At 39.9% G+C, this 13,368-nt stretch overlaps 1 protein-coding gene across 5 annotated transcripts in view; it reads right to left on the reverse strand.

Moving 5' to 3' along the window:
* LOC126187940 (uncharacterized) overlaps nt 1–13,368 on the reverse strand; it is a 257,980-nt gene that overhangs the window by 155,015 nt on the left and 89,597 nt on the right. The window lies entirely within an intron of this gene.

A 13,368-nucleotide genomic window follows, 5' to 3' on the forward strand; every position in this document is an offset into this window, starting at 1 on the left:
GAGATGTGTTTCACAGTAGTGAAGAGGGACAACTGCTAATAGCTCTTAATGTCTATGATTTCAGGGCCCATATTTACAATTTTTTATATTGTTTTGTTCCATACTACTACTACCACCTCTTAAAGTTTGTTGGTGATTGTCAGGTTCACCCTGTATATTACAAGCATTAAAAACAAGTTAGATCATTTGTCAGTATAAAAACCCATTTATAAATGGGCACAGAAGGATCAAACACCCTTTATGTTAGGATTTAACACTGCAGTCAGGAAGTGGTACACAAATCCAAGGAACTACCCTGTTAAATGAAAGTGGTATATTTCCAATTAAGCTGTTTTCAGTATGACCTCTTCTTTGTTACATCCCAAGTGAAAAAATGTCATCTTAATTTAATAAATTCATTTTTGTGGAGCCCATTAGAACAATTATGCCGTGCTGGAAATAAGCGTTAACTCAAATGTACCCTTAAGCTGTTTAAGGCTTACTGTAAAATGATAAATTTTTATTTGCCACCCCCCCCCCCCTTATATTTAGTCCACTATTTTATTGCACTTTTGTTACAAGTGTGTGTGTGTGTGTGTGTGTGTGTGTGTGTGTGTGTGTGTGTGTGTGTGTTCATGGGTAATAGTAAATATTTTATGGGGTGGTAATATTGACTAATTTGAATAAAACATCTGATGTAATATCTGCCTAATTTTTATTGGCTACAGATATACAGTTCTTAGAATGCAACTCAGACACATACTCACAGAAGGTCTTAAGCTAAAGCAAATGATTAAGTTCAAAGTAAGTTCTCATACACTCCACCTCTGACTTGAATGAACTCTCAAATTCTTTTGGCAACACCACTTGTAGCTCTTCTGATTTCATCTTGGCATTCTTCTCTGAAGGCAACACAACTTATAATCCAAATGATCAACTCATCTCTTGTGTTTATTTTCACCTTCCAACTATCCCCACATGCAAAAATCTAAAGCAGTAAAGTCTGGGGACCTTGGTGGCCACGAAACACAACCTTTTCTGCCAATCTCTTTGCAGCCCTGGAAAATTCACAGTATAAGTAACTCTTTGTGAACTATGCATCATTTACTCTGTGTTTCAGTATATTCATCAAAGTGTTGTTAAATAACACTTGTGATCTAAACTGGGGACTACAAAAAAAAATTCATAAGTTTACCATTGAAGTGTCATCTACTTTTCAAGTGGAACCATCTTCCAGGGAAGCACTTTTTGAACATCTGGCTAACTTCATTTGTGTTTCACATCACATGCAGAATGTGACAAAAATTGACTAATAGTTCTCTATGAGGAGTAGCATCAATCGCAACATATGAATACACAACTAGTAAATTTGGCACCCATTCTGAACTGTTTTAGGGAGGAACTCTTTCACTTGACTCAAGTTATCAATCACACTGTCATGTTGTCAGCACACTCAAGTCCAAATCAGAAAGCAGGGTCATCAATGAAGTACAGCACTTAGCACTGATAGCATATTTATTACAAACATCAATGTACTGCCAGAGCAGAACAGAACTCTTGGATGGAGAGTGCTGCTACAAACATAAGAAATTTCGAAAACCTTCCACAAACAATAAATACTGAATAACAAATAACTGCTAGTAGTCAGGTTTGAACTGGTGACCTGAGGCACAGCATCCACTGATGCTAACTGCTATACCACAGTGAATACACCACAGCTCATGACACTGCTCTGTCTCTGGAGGACAACGACCCACTGTTTCAGAAGTTCTTGTTGGAGCCGACTACGGCACCTTGGATCTAGATCTCTTCAATGATTCTCTGTATGGCAGCACAGGTGGGCCCTAGTGTTCTGGTCATGTTGTCACATCCCTTTCACTAAGCTGAGCATTGGGTATGGGCTCCTTGCACCGAAGTTTCACTATTGCCGAGCAGGTGCTCAGTTTACTTGAGCTGTAAGTCCCCATTGTCGATTTGTGCCTAAGGACTGTAGTAGGCCAAGAGTGATGTGTCTAAGCTTTTGTCTTCTGGATGAAGTATCATAATCCTCAACTTCTTACGTTATGTCTGACAAGCCATGAAAGATATACCACAGCTCAAATAAACACTTTAATAACTTTTCTGATAGTCCCACTTTCTGCACAGGCATAAAAATCTATACAAAGATTTCCAGGCTGTAGCTTACGGGACAGCGCTTGGTGTTACATTGCTCTTGGACTTCTCTGAGATGTCCACGATTTGTACTAGTTTGCTGTCTTGCTTCTTCAGTCCTGGTAATGTGTTTCACTTAGTATTGTTCAACTGAAATGGAAACAGTGAATCCATTGTTGTTACGCCTCACAACATGGCGCAGAAAAAAAAAAACTGTGTGAATCCTGTGTCTTGCTGTGCTGTGTTGTATACTCCTGTCACAATGGGCGGTATTGTATCCCACTCTGTGTTTAAGGTCATTGTACATCAAGAGCATATTTGTCAATGTCTTATTAAAGCATTCTGTGAGGCCATCCAGCTGTGTGGTAGGCAATCCTGTGGTTGATGTCGCAACATGAAATTACCTGACAGTAGTGTCGACTAGAAAACTTTTTCACTATCACAGATCATCAGAAGGCCTGCCCATTGATTCAAAATTATGTCTTCTACAAGGAAATTTCCAGAACTTCAGCACATGGTACAGCTTTGGTGACACTGATACCTGCGTCTGCCACTGTTTCTGTTCCACTGGCTCATAGTTCTTCTCAAGCAATGTTACATTTATTAACTGGAATTCTCCTTTGGTCAGTTCTTCATTCTTCAAGCCTACTACAGATTTCAACAGTGTTGCTCTTCCCTTTGGTCAGCAGTAACATCATTTACTATAGCAACGACTGAGATTTCATACACACAGCTGTGTTCTGCCAAAGGATACATTGAAAGGCAGTCAGCACCCTTGTGTTTGTATTTGATTTTGTATACCACTGTGATGTTCACCTGACACCTCACTGTTATCTCACCAGTTGACCCAACATATCTTTCAGACAAGTCAGCCACCACAGACAATGGGGGTCTGTCACAATCATGAATGGTTTGTCAAAGAAATATGGCCAGAACTCTTAGAAGGCTGGAAGCATAACATATCATATTTTCAGCACTTTCCTAATTTGTACTAGAAATGCAACTATCTCATAACCCCTATCGTCGATATGAAGTTCTGTCTCAGCATTCTTGTCATACACTGCGAAGACTAGAGAAGGTATTAGGACCCTCTTAAGGACACAGAGCTACCTTTTTTGGCACATCATTTCAGGATAATTTGCTGACTCCCTGTAGTAGTTCTTGCTAGGGATGTGTATTATTACAGAAGTCCTTTATGAAAGTAGGAAGAGTACATTCCGAGAAAACTACCCATATCATAAATCTGCCAATTAGTGGAAAGTGTAACTGCTCACATTTTCTCTGGATTAGGACAAACTCCATCACTATACACTAGGTGACACAATATTTTTATTTCTTGGGCAGTGAAGATGCACACTTTCAGATTTAGACTGAGGCCTGCCAGTCTGAACACACTTGAACACAATTGTCAGGTCAAATGCATGTCATCCAGATAGCAAAAACACAGCATAAATTTCAGATGTTGAAGCGGGTTATTCACCATATTTTGAGGTTGGATGGAACTTTACCTAGTCCAGGCTGCATAACCTTGAGCTCACAGAAACCATTAAGTGTTATGAAGGCAGGCAGTATTTTCCCAGTCAGATTCATCGACTCCGATTTGCCACCTGCCTGTCTGCATGTTCGTAGTTGAGAAATATTTTGCTTCTTTCCAGTGGTCTAGGATGTCATCAGTGAATGGCAATTAGTAGACATATTTTTTCATGATTTTGTTTAGCAATTGGTAGTAGATGCAGAAATGCCATGTACCATGTTCCTCCTTCAAAAGGACCACAGAAGAGGACCAAGTATTCTCTGAAAGCTCAATGATATCTTGCAGCATCTTCTCCACTTCTTCCCTGTTCACCCATTGTCCAGCTCGCTACACCCTACATGAGCGCTGGTTAATTGATGAATGATCCCCAGGGTTGATACATTGTTTTACGATGGGGCCATTTAGTATGTCTTTTCTCCGCTCCAGATTTAAAAGCATTTGGAAATTGGTACAGAACAGCTAACACTCACTGACATCCTTCCTGGACTGGCTCGGCTGCCCTTAGGCACATACCTTTATATGCTTTTATGTTGATACTACGAGGGAAGGGCAATGGTAGAAAGAGAGGCAGCGTTGGTAGGAGGGCAGGGCAGGAGGCTAAGGCAGGAGGCTAAGAAGGGAAGTTAATGTTGAGAGAGAGAGAGAGAGAGAGAGAGAGAGAGAGAGAGAGAGAGAGAGAGAGAGAGAGGGGGGGGGCGAGGTGGCAGAGGGGGAGGAGGGGGGATGGATAGAGGGAGAGGGAGGAAATGGAGGGAGGAAACATACATGAATTGCTTCTTTGATTTAAACTCAAATTAATGTTCATATGCTGACAAGAAGTCACAGTCCTAATCATCAGTGATTATGAGTCTATGTTATATCAGTATTTACATATTACCAACAATACTAAGGTTGTTTGTTTTGATTTCTTTTTTTGTTTTAGGGCCCAAAAACAACTCGGGTCATATGTGCTCATGTCAAAATTATAGAACACAGAGACAAAGAGAGGCATCCAAAACAACTACATGTCAATCCCAATGGACAGAAGAGAAGATAGCTAAAAACAGGGGCATGGAGAAAGGTCTATAAAATATGCCGTAGAGAAACGGAGGTCCAGAAGTAAAAATTAAAAGGTCTTCATCAGATTGCTAGGACAAATAAAAAGTAAAATGTGGTCAACGGCCCACTTGTCATTTGCTAAAATTAAAAAAGACATTCCGTCAGGGAATGGCAGAAAGTCAAAAGTTGAGCACAATGAGCACAAAGTGGGGGGAGAGCACCACTTAACAAATGGCGATGGCTAAAAACACAGTGCCCAATATGCAACTAGTTAAAATAATCTCCTCATAGCAAGAGATTAGATTAGATTTACTTTCATTCCAATTGATCCGTAGTGAGGAGGTCCTCCAGGATGTGGAACATGTCAGAAAAACAACAATACATGACAAATATTTACAACTAAAACAAATAAGCTAATGTACCATTCCAGAGGTCCCAAGTGGAATGATCGTCATTTTTTAATGAACACTAAGAGTCATTTTACAAATACTAATGCACTGAATTTAAAATAAAAAAGTTTTTTATTTATTTATAAGGTAATAAACATGTAATACAACTACTGTAATACTTATTTACAATGAACACATTACTGCACTGAAATGGTGCAGAAGTTAGATTATACTTACACACACACACACACACACACACACACACACACACACACACACACACACAGAGAGAGAGAGAGAGAGAGAGAGAGAGAGAGAGAGAGAGACAGACAGACACACAAATTTTCAGTGAACACATTACTGCACTGAAATTGTGCAGAAGTTATGTTGTACTTATATACAAATCAGTTGGTTTTACTAAGAAATTCATCAATGGAGTAGAAGGAGTTGGCCACCAATAAATCCTTTAGGCTTCTCTTAAACTGAATTTCATTGGTTCTTAAGCTTTTTATGGCTGCTGGCAAGTTATTGAAAATGTGTGTTCCTGAATAATGCACACCTTTTTGTACAAGACTAAGTGACTTTAAATCCTTGTGAAGATTATTCTTATTTCTAGTATTGATTCCATGAATTGAGCTGTTGGTTTGAAAAAGTGATATATTTTTAATGACAAATTTAATTAAGGAATAAATATATTGGGAAGCTGTAGTTAGTATCCCTAGTTCCCTAAACAGGCTTCTGCAGGATGTTCTTGAGTTCACACCACATATAACTCTTACTGCACGTTTTTGTGCCCGGAAAACTTTAGCTTGGCTTGATGAATTACCCCAAAAAATAATCCCATATGACATTATGGAATGAAAGTAAGCATAGTATGCCAGCTTTTTCATTTTTATATCCCCTATGTCTGACAAAATTCGCATTGCAAACAGAGATTTGTTAAGACGCTTCAGCAGTTCTGTGGTGTGCTCCTCCCAGTTGAATTTATTATCAAGCTGTAATCCCAAGAATTTATCACTGTCCACTTCTTCTATCTTCTTGTCATCGTATGTTAGACATATACTCTTGGGACACCCCTTACAAGTTCTGAACTGCATGTAGTGTGTTTTTTCAAAGTTTAGTGACAAAGAATTGGCTAGGAACCAGTGATTAATGTCCACAAATATTTTATTGGCTGATCTTTCTAAGACTACACTTGATTTGCTATTTATTGCAATGTTTGTATCATCGGCAAACAAAACAAACTTGGCATCTGGTAATGTTACTGATGAAAGGTCATTGATATACACAAGGAAAAGTAAGGGCCCCAAAATGGAACCTTGTGGGACCCCACATGTAATTTGTTCCCAGTTGGATGATGCCTGATAGCTTGATACATGTCTCTTTCCTAATAACACCCTTTGTTTCCTGCCAGAGATATAAGATTTGAACCATTTTGCAGCATTTCCTGTTACACTATAATATTCTAGTTTACTTAAAAGGATATTGTGATTTACACAGTCAAATGCCTTTGACAGATCACAAAATATACCAGTTGCCTGCAATTTTTTGTCTAATGAATTAAGCACATTTTCACTGTAAGTGAAGATAGCCTTCTCAATATCAGAACCTTTTAGAAATCCAAACTGTGACTTTGACAGTATGTTATTTGAGATAAGATGGTTATAAAGACGACTGTACATTACTTTTTCGAAAATTTTTGAGAATGCTGGCAACAGTGAAATTGGACGGAAATTTGATGCTATTTCTTTATCTCCCTTCTTAAACAGTGGCTTAACTTCAGCATATTTCAGCCATTCAGGAAATATTCCACTGATAAACGACTGGTTACACAGATAGCTTAATATGTTACTTAGCTCAGAATCACATTCTTTAATTAACTTTGTTGATATTTCATCATACCCACTAGATGTTTTTGATTTTAAAGATTTTATGATGGACATTATTTCTGTTGGGATAGTGAGGGTCAAATTCATATTATGGAAGTTACTTGAAATGTCTGGTCTAAGGTAATCCATAGCAGCATCTACCGAATCTGACAACCCCATCTTTTCAGTAACAGTTATAAAATGTTTGTTAAAAAGTTCTGCAACACTATATACATCTGTCACCAATGTATCATTTACTCTTAATGCTATTTGTTCCTCTTCATGTCTGGTTCTACCGGTCTTCTCCTTCACTATATCCCATATTGTCTTTATTTTGTTATCTGATATGACTATCTTTTCCTTGTAATATATTTGCTTTGACATCCGTATTACAGTCTTTAATATTTTGCAGTATTTCTTATAATGTGCTATAGCATCAACATTGGAAATGTTTCGGATTGACAGATACAGTTTTCTTTTTGTTTTACAAGATACCCCTATTCCTTGAGTAATCCATGGCTTCTTTGTAGACTTTGCTCTAACCTTGGTAAGTTTTGGGGGAAAGCAGTGTTCAAATAAGGTAAGCACTTTATTAGCAAAAATGTTATATTTTTCATTCATGCCATGAGCACTGTAAACATCAGTCCAGTGAATGCCTCTGAGGAGTGTCCTAAAATAATCAATTTTTGGCTTACTGATTACCCTCTTGAGCTCAGATTTAACAGATTTTATATCCTGTTCAGTATTAACATTTAACAGAAGGAGCTGCATGTCATGGTCTGAGAGGCCATTGACTATTGGTTTTGTAATATAATTTTGTTCATTGGACTTTTCTATAAAGATATTATCAATGGCTGTTTGTGAGCAAGTGTCTATCCTAGTGGGGAACTTTACTGTGGGAATTAAGTTGAATGATAGTGTTACTAACTCAAATAAGTTCTTATTGGGAGAGTCTTTAAGGAAATCTACATTGAAATCACCAGCAACCACTATTTCTTTGTTTTTGGTTGTTAAATGGGCCAGTACAGCTTCAAGGTGGTTTACAAACAGATTAAAGTTACCTGCAGGTGCTCGATATACACTTAATATTATAAAAGATTTTTTGTGAAGATCTAATTCTGTTGCACATGCTTCCATATGCTGTTCTAGGCAAAATTTATGAATGTCTATGTTCTTAAATTTATGACAGTCCTCCTTTCTCCATTTCAGATCTACAAAAGTGAGATGCTAACCTAAACCCTGTAACACTTAAAAGTTCTATACCAGTGGTCACATGATGTTCCGAGAGGCAGATTATGTCAGCTGGGTTTGAAGACTCTAATTCATCTATGCAGATAGTTAATTCATTAATTTTATTTCTCAGTCCTCGAATATTTTGATGCAATAAAGATAGCCCACAGGAGGTTGTCCAAGACACTGGGAGAGGCTTAATAACCCAGAGCTTGTTCCCATGAGGGAAGGATGAGTGGTGTTGCCAAAGTGACACCACTTGCTGACAGATGGCAACACAGAGATCATCAGAGGGAAGATAAAAACTAGCAGGCTGAGGTAAGAGGACTGCAGCCTTGGTAGCAGCGTCAGCAGCACCGTTTCCTGCCAGAGCGACATGACCAGGAACCCACAAAATTTAACAGTGACTTCACCAAGAGTGAGAAGTGGCAGCTTTCCTGCACCTGTTGCACTAAGGGGCAGACGGCGTACAGCACGCAGAGGCTTTGAAGGGCGCTGAGATAGTCTGAGCAGATGACACAATTGAAAAGCCTGAGTTGCGGGATGTACTGCATGGCCTGATACAGGGCAGAAAGCTCTGCTGTCAATACTGAGCAGTGTTCTGAAAGCCAATACCGAAAAACATCGGTGCAATGACAAAGGCAAACCCGACACTACGGTCAGTCCGAGAGCCATCAGTGTACACGAAGATACTATCGTGAAGTTTCATGCGAAGTTCATGGAACTGAAGGTGATAGAGTGAGGCTGCAGCAGTGCCCTTAGGAAGCAAACGAAGGCCAAGGTGAACATAGGCTGCTGCATGAAGCCAAGTTGGTGAAGGGTTCCCGCCCACTGGGAAAATTGCAGGTAGCGTGAAGTTAAGCTGCCGGAGCAAGAGCCGACAGGAGGTAACAGAGAAGACAGACGCATACCATACTGGCGATCTAGGGAGTCATCGAAGAAGGATGCAAAGAATAGGTGGGCATGCATGGCAGGCAAATGGCATACATATCTGCAGAGGAGAAAGTCGCAATGGTAGGACAGCAGCAGTTCAGCAACTTCTACATACAGAATCTCAACCAGGCTAGTGTATAAGGTGCCAGTAGCCCAACAGATGCAACAATGGTGGATAGTATTGAGACGGCATAAGAGGGATGGACGTGCAAATGAATGAACGAAACACCCATGATATAATTTTGAATGGACGAGGGACCAGTACAAATGGAGGAGGGTGATTCGATCTGCATCCCAGCAAGTACCATTGAGGACATGTAGGACACCGAGAGACCGCATAAAGTGGGCCTCCAGGTAAGACATGTGGGAGGACCAAGAAAGTTTCCTATTGAGCATGAGCCCCAGGAATTTCGTATCTTCAACGAACAGAAGAGCAGTAGACACAAGATGTAAATGTGGTGGAAGAAACCAATTGTGCTGCCAGAAATTCATACAAATGGTTGTGTCAATAGAAAAATAAAAGCCATTGTTGATGCTTCATGATTAAAGGCGAACGAGACATCGTTGAAGATGCCGCTCAATGAGACACATGTGGAGAACTGCAATAGATGACAAAATCATCAATGATAAGGGAGCCGGAGATGCCCGGCACAAGACAGGCCATTATAGGGTTAATGGCGATAGCAAAGACTATGATGCTTAGGATGGTATTCTGAGGCACACCGTTTTCCTGGATAAAGGTGTCCGACAAGGTAGAACCCACACATACCTTGAAAACTTGGTCTTTTAAAAATTCCTGATGGAAACAGGGCAGACAACCATGGAAGCCCCTTGGGTAGAGAGAATGGAGTATACCAGTCCTCCAGCAGGTGTTGTAAACTTTTGAAAAACACAGCCACAGTCTCAGATTTCTGCAGAAAACCGTTCATGACATGGGTGAACAAAGTGACAAGATGGTCAACTACAGCACGGCGTGCTCGATATCCACACAGTGCTGTGGTTAGTAAAATGCGAGACACAAGCCACCATAGAAGCCAGGCATGAATCATATGTTTCACCATCTTGCAAACAAAGCTGGTGAGATAAATGAGGCGGTAGCTAGAATGAAGGTGTTTGTCCTTACTGGGCTTAGGTATGGGTATGACAGTGACTTCATGCCAACGTCTGGGAAACATGCCCTCTGCCCAGATGTGGTTGTGCGTGTAAGCAGAAAGTGCTTGCCCATAAGAGAAAGGTGCTGCAATATCTGAATGTGAACAGCATCTGGCACTGGGGTGGAGGATCTGGATGAAGTGAGAGTATGATCTAGCTCCCTCATAGTAAAGGTGGCATTGTAGCACTCACGATTCTAAGACAAGCGTATCGCCCGAGTCTCCTCCACTCATTTCTGATGGAGGAAGACAGGGTGATAATGGGAGGAGATTGAAATCTCCACAAAATGGTGGCCCAAGGTGTTGGAAATTGCAGGAGGGTCCACTATGGCATTGTGTGCTACTGTCTGGTGTAGGTCCAGTGTGCCTAGCACGCAGGAACTTTGGTTGCAAGTCCTGAACTGGCCTCCTCCTAACCAACACATTGCCATCACTGGCATCGAGGCAGAATCAGCTTTCACCAAAAAACACACCAGACCTCCACCATGCCCTGCAATGAGTTCTTGCTTGATATCACTGAAGTCGGAAATGGTGGTGGTTACAACTTTTGTTTATGTCACACAACTCCTTCTTGGTGTTATGATTTTTTGTCCATCAATGTAGTACAATGACATGTAATTATTTTATTCACATGCTCCACTGAAAATAATTTTCTGCTTCTGATGTGTGATGTCAGAAATTAATTTCTCTACTATTTTAACAATAGAAACACATTTGTCTTGCCTTTAACAATATCCAAGTGCAAAAATTCAGCAGTTACTGGTATAAGTTTGTCCTACCATATAATGGGCTAAAAGTCATGGCCTAGACGTGTTTCTCAGTCATCCATGAAGTTTAGGGAACCTATTAACTGAAGTATAACATTTAAATTTTAGGAAAAACAGTGGCATAACTTTTCTCACACATAAAAGCTTTTAAATAAAGAATGCAAGTATCTGAAATGAATTTTTTTTAACATATAATAAGTATACGAAAGCCCAAAAATTATAGAACTGTACACAATCTCTAACTTCAACAATTAAAAATGGGAGAGCCATTTGTGTCCTCCAATTAGAACCTATAAACATTGTGGCACAGAATCAAAGAGAGGCTAGATACTGTTGTAACATCAGGTTCAGGTAGGTGGCTATAACCAGCCAAAGGCTACACAACAAACCAGCCACCTACATAATCACAATTCTGCAGCCGGGTGCTGCAACAATGCTGGCATTGCATTCTGCAGTATGGTAGATCGTACTTATACATGCCATAGCACAAGGCTATGTTTCCACAGCTGGCTACATGAAGGGAGCCTGATGGTTGCCACAAAACTCCCAGCCAGAGGAAGTATACAGGGTGAATCACCTAAAACTTGCACCACAAATATTACAGAAACAGAAAGTGCAATTGATGTGCAGTTTTCACAGAACGGACTGGTGGTCAGGGACTCGCACTGTTAGCCAATAAACAGTTTGTAATGAAACTCATACAGTGTATTTTTTGTGCAAACATTCACTTTTTAAATGGATCAATGCCTATTGACATTAACAAACTAAAAATAAGGTAAATCAGAATTTTGGTGGTGTTTGTTGCAGGAGTCTAGTGCAACTCATTTATGAGATATTGTATTTTGAAAAGTTCCCACACTGACACTTGTTTGTGCCATTCTACATCCACATATACATATACATAGGGATTCCACAACCCACCGTACTGTGCGTAGCGGAGGGCACCCTGCACCACTACTTTCCCTATTCCACTCGCAAATAGAGTGAGTGAGAAACAACTGTCTACATGTTTCCACATGAGCCCTAATGTCTTTTATCTTATCTTCGTGGTCCTTACGTACAATGTATATTGGCAGCAGTATAATCATGAGGCAGTCAACTTCAAATGCCGTTTCTCTAAATTTTATCAACAGTGTTTCTCAAAAAGAACGTCGAGTTCCCTCCAGGGATTCTCATTTGAGTTCCTGAAGCATCTCCATAATACTTATGTGGTGTTCAAATCTACTGCTAACAAATCTAGCAGCCCACCTCTTAATTGCTTTGATGTCTTCCTTCAATCCAACCTGGTGCCGATCCCAAACACTCAAGCTGTACTTAAGAATAGGTCACACAAGTATCCTACACATGGTATCCTTTGCAGGTGAAACATACTTTCCCAAAATTCTCCCAATAAACTGAAGTCAACCATTCGCCTTTCCTACCACAGTTCTCATAGGCTCGTTCCATTTCATATCACTTTGCAATGTTATGCCCACATATTTAAACAACTTGACTGTGTCAAGCAGAACACTAGTAATATGTATCCAAACATTACAGGTTTGTTCTTCCTACTCATCTGCATTAACTTACACTTTTCCACATTTAAAGCTAGATGCCATTCATCATACCAACTAAAAATTTTGTCTAAGTTGTCTTGCATCTTCTTATAGTCACTCAACTTCGACACCTTACCATATACCAAAGCATCATCATCAAACAACCACAGATTGCTGCCTGTCCTATCCACCAAATCATTTATGTATATAGAGTGCAACAGTTGTCCTATCACACTTCCCTGAGGCACTCCTGACAATTCCCTTGTCTCTGATGAGCACTTACTGTCGAGGACCACATATTGGCTTCTATTATTTAGGTTCTATTATTTAAGATGTCTTCATGCCACTCACATATCTGTGAACTTTTCCATTTGCTCATACCTTTGTTAACAGCCTGCGATGGGTCACCAAGTCAAATGCTTTTCGGAAATCTAGAAATATGGGATCAGCCTGTCGCCCTTCATCCACAGTTTGTAATATATCATGTGGAAAAGGGCAAGCTGAGTTTCGCACAAGCAATGCTTTCTAAAACCATGCCAATTTGTGGGCATAAGCTTCTCAGTCTCAAGAACGTTTAATATATTCAAGACTGAGAATATGTTTGAGGATTCTGCAGCAAATTGAAGTTAGGGATATTGTTCTGTAATTTTTTGAGTCCGTTCTTTCATCAACCTACCATTCAACCTGTATAGGTACAATGTGTTACGTTTGCTTACAGTGTGCTTCCGTGTTCCTTGAGTGCATTACAACTTGCTAGTCACTTAGTGCATGACAGTCCACGAAGTAAGTCGTG

The sequence above is a fragment of the Schistocerca cancellata genome, chromosome 5 (genome assembly GCF_023864275.1).
Source record: "Schistocerca cancellata isolate TAMUIC-IGC-003103 chromosome 5, iqSchCanc2.1, whole genome shotgun sequence".
Lineage (NCBI taxonomy): Eukaryota > Metazoa > Arthropoda > Insecta > Orthoptera > Acrididae > Schistocerca > Schistocerca cancellata.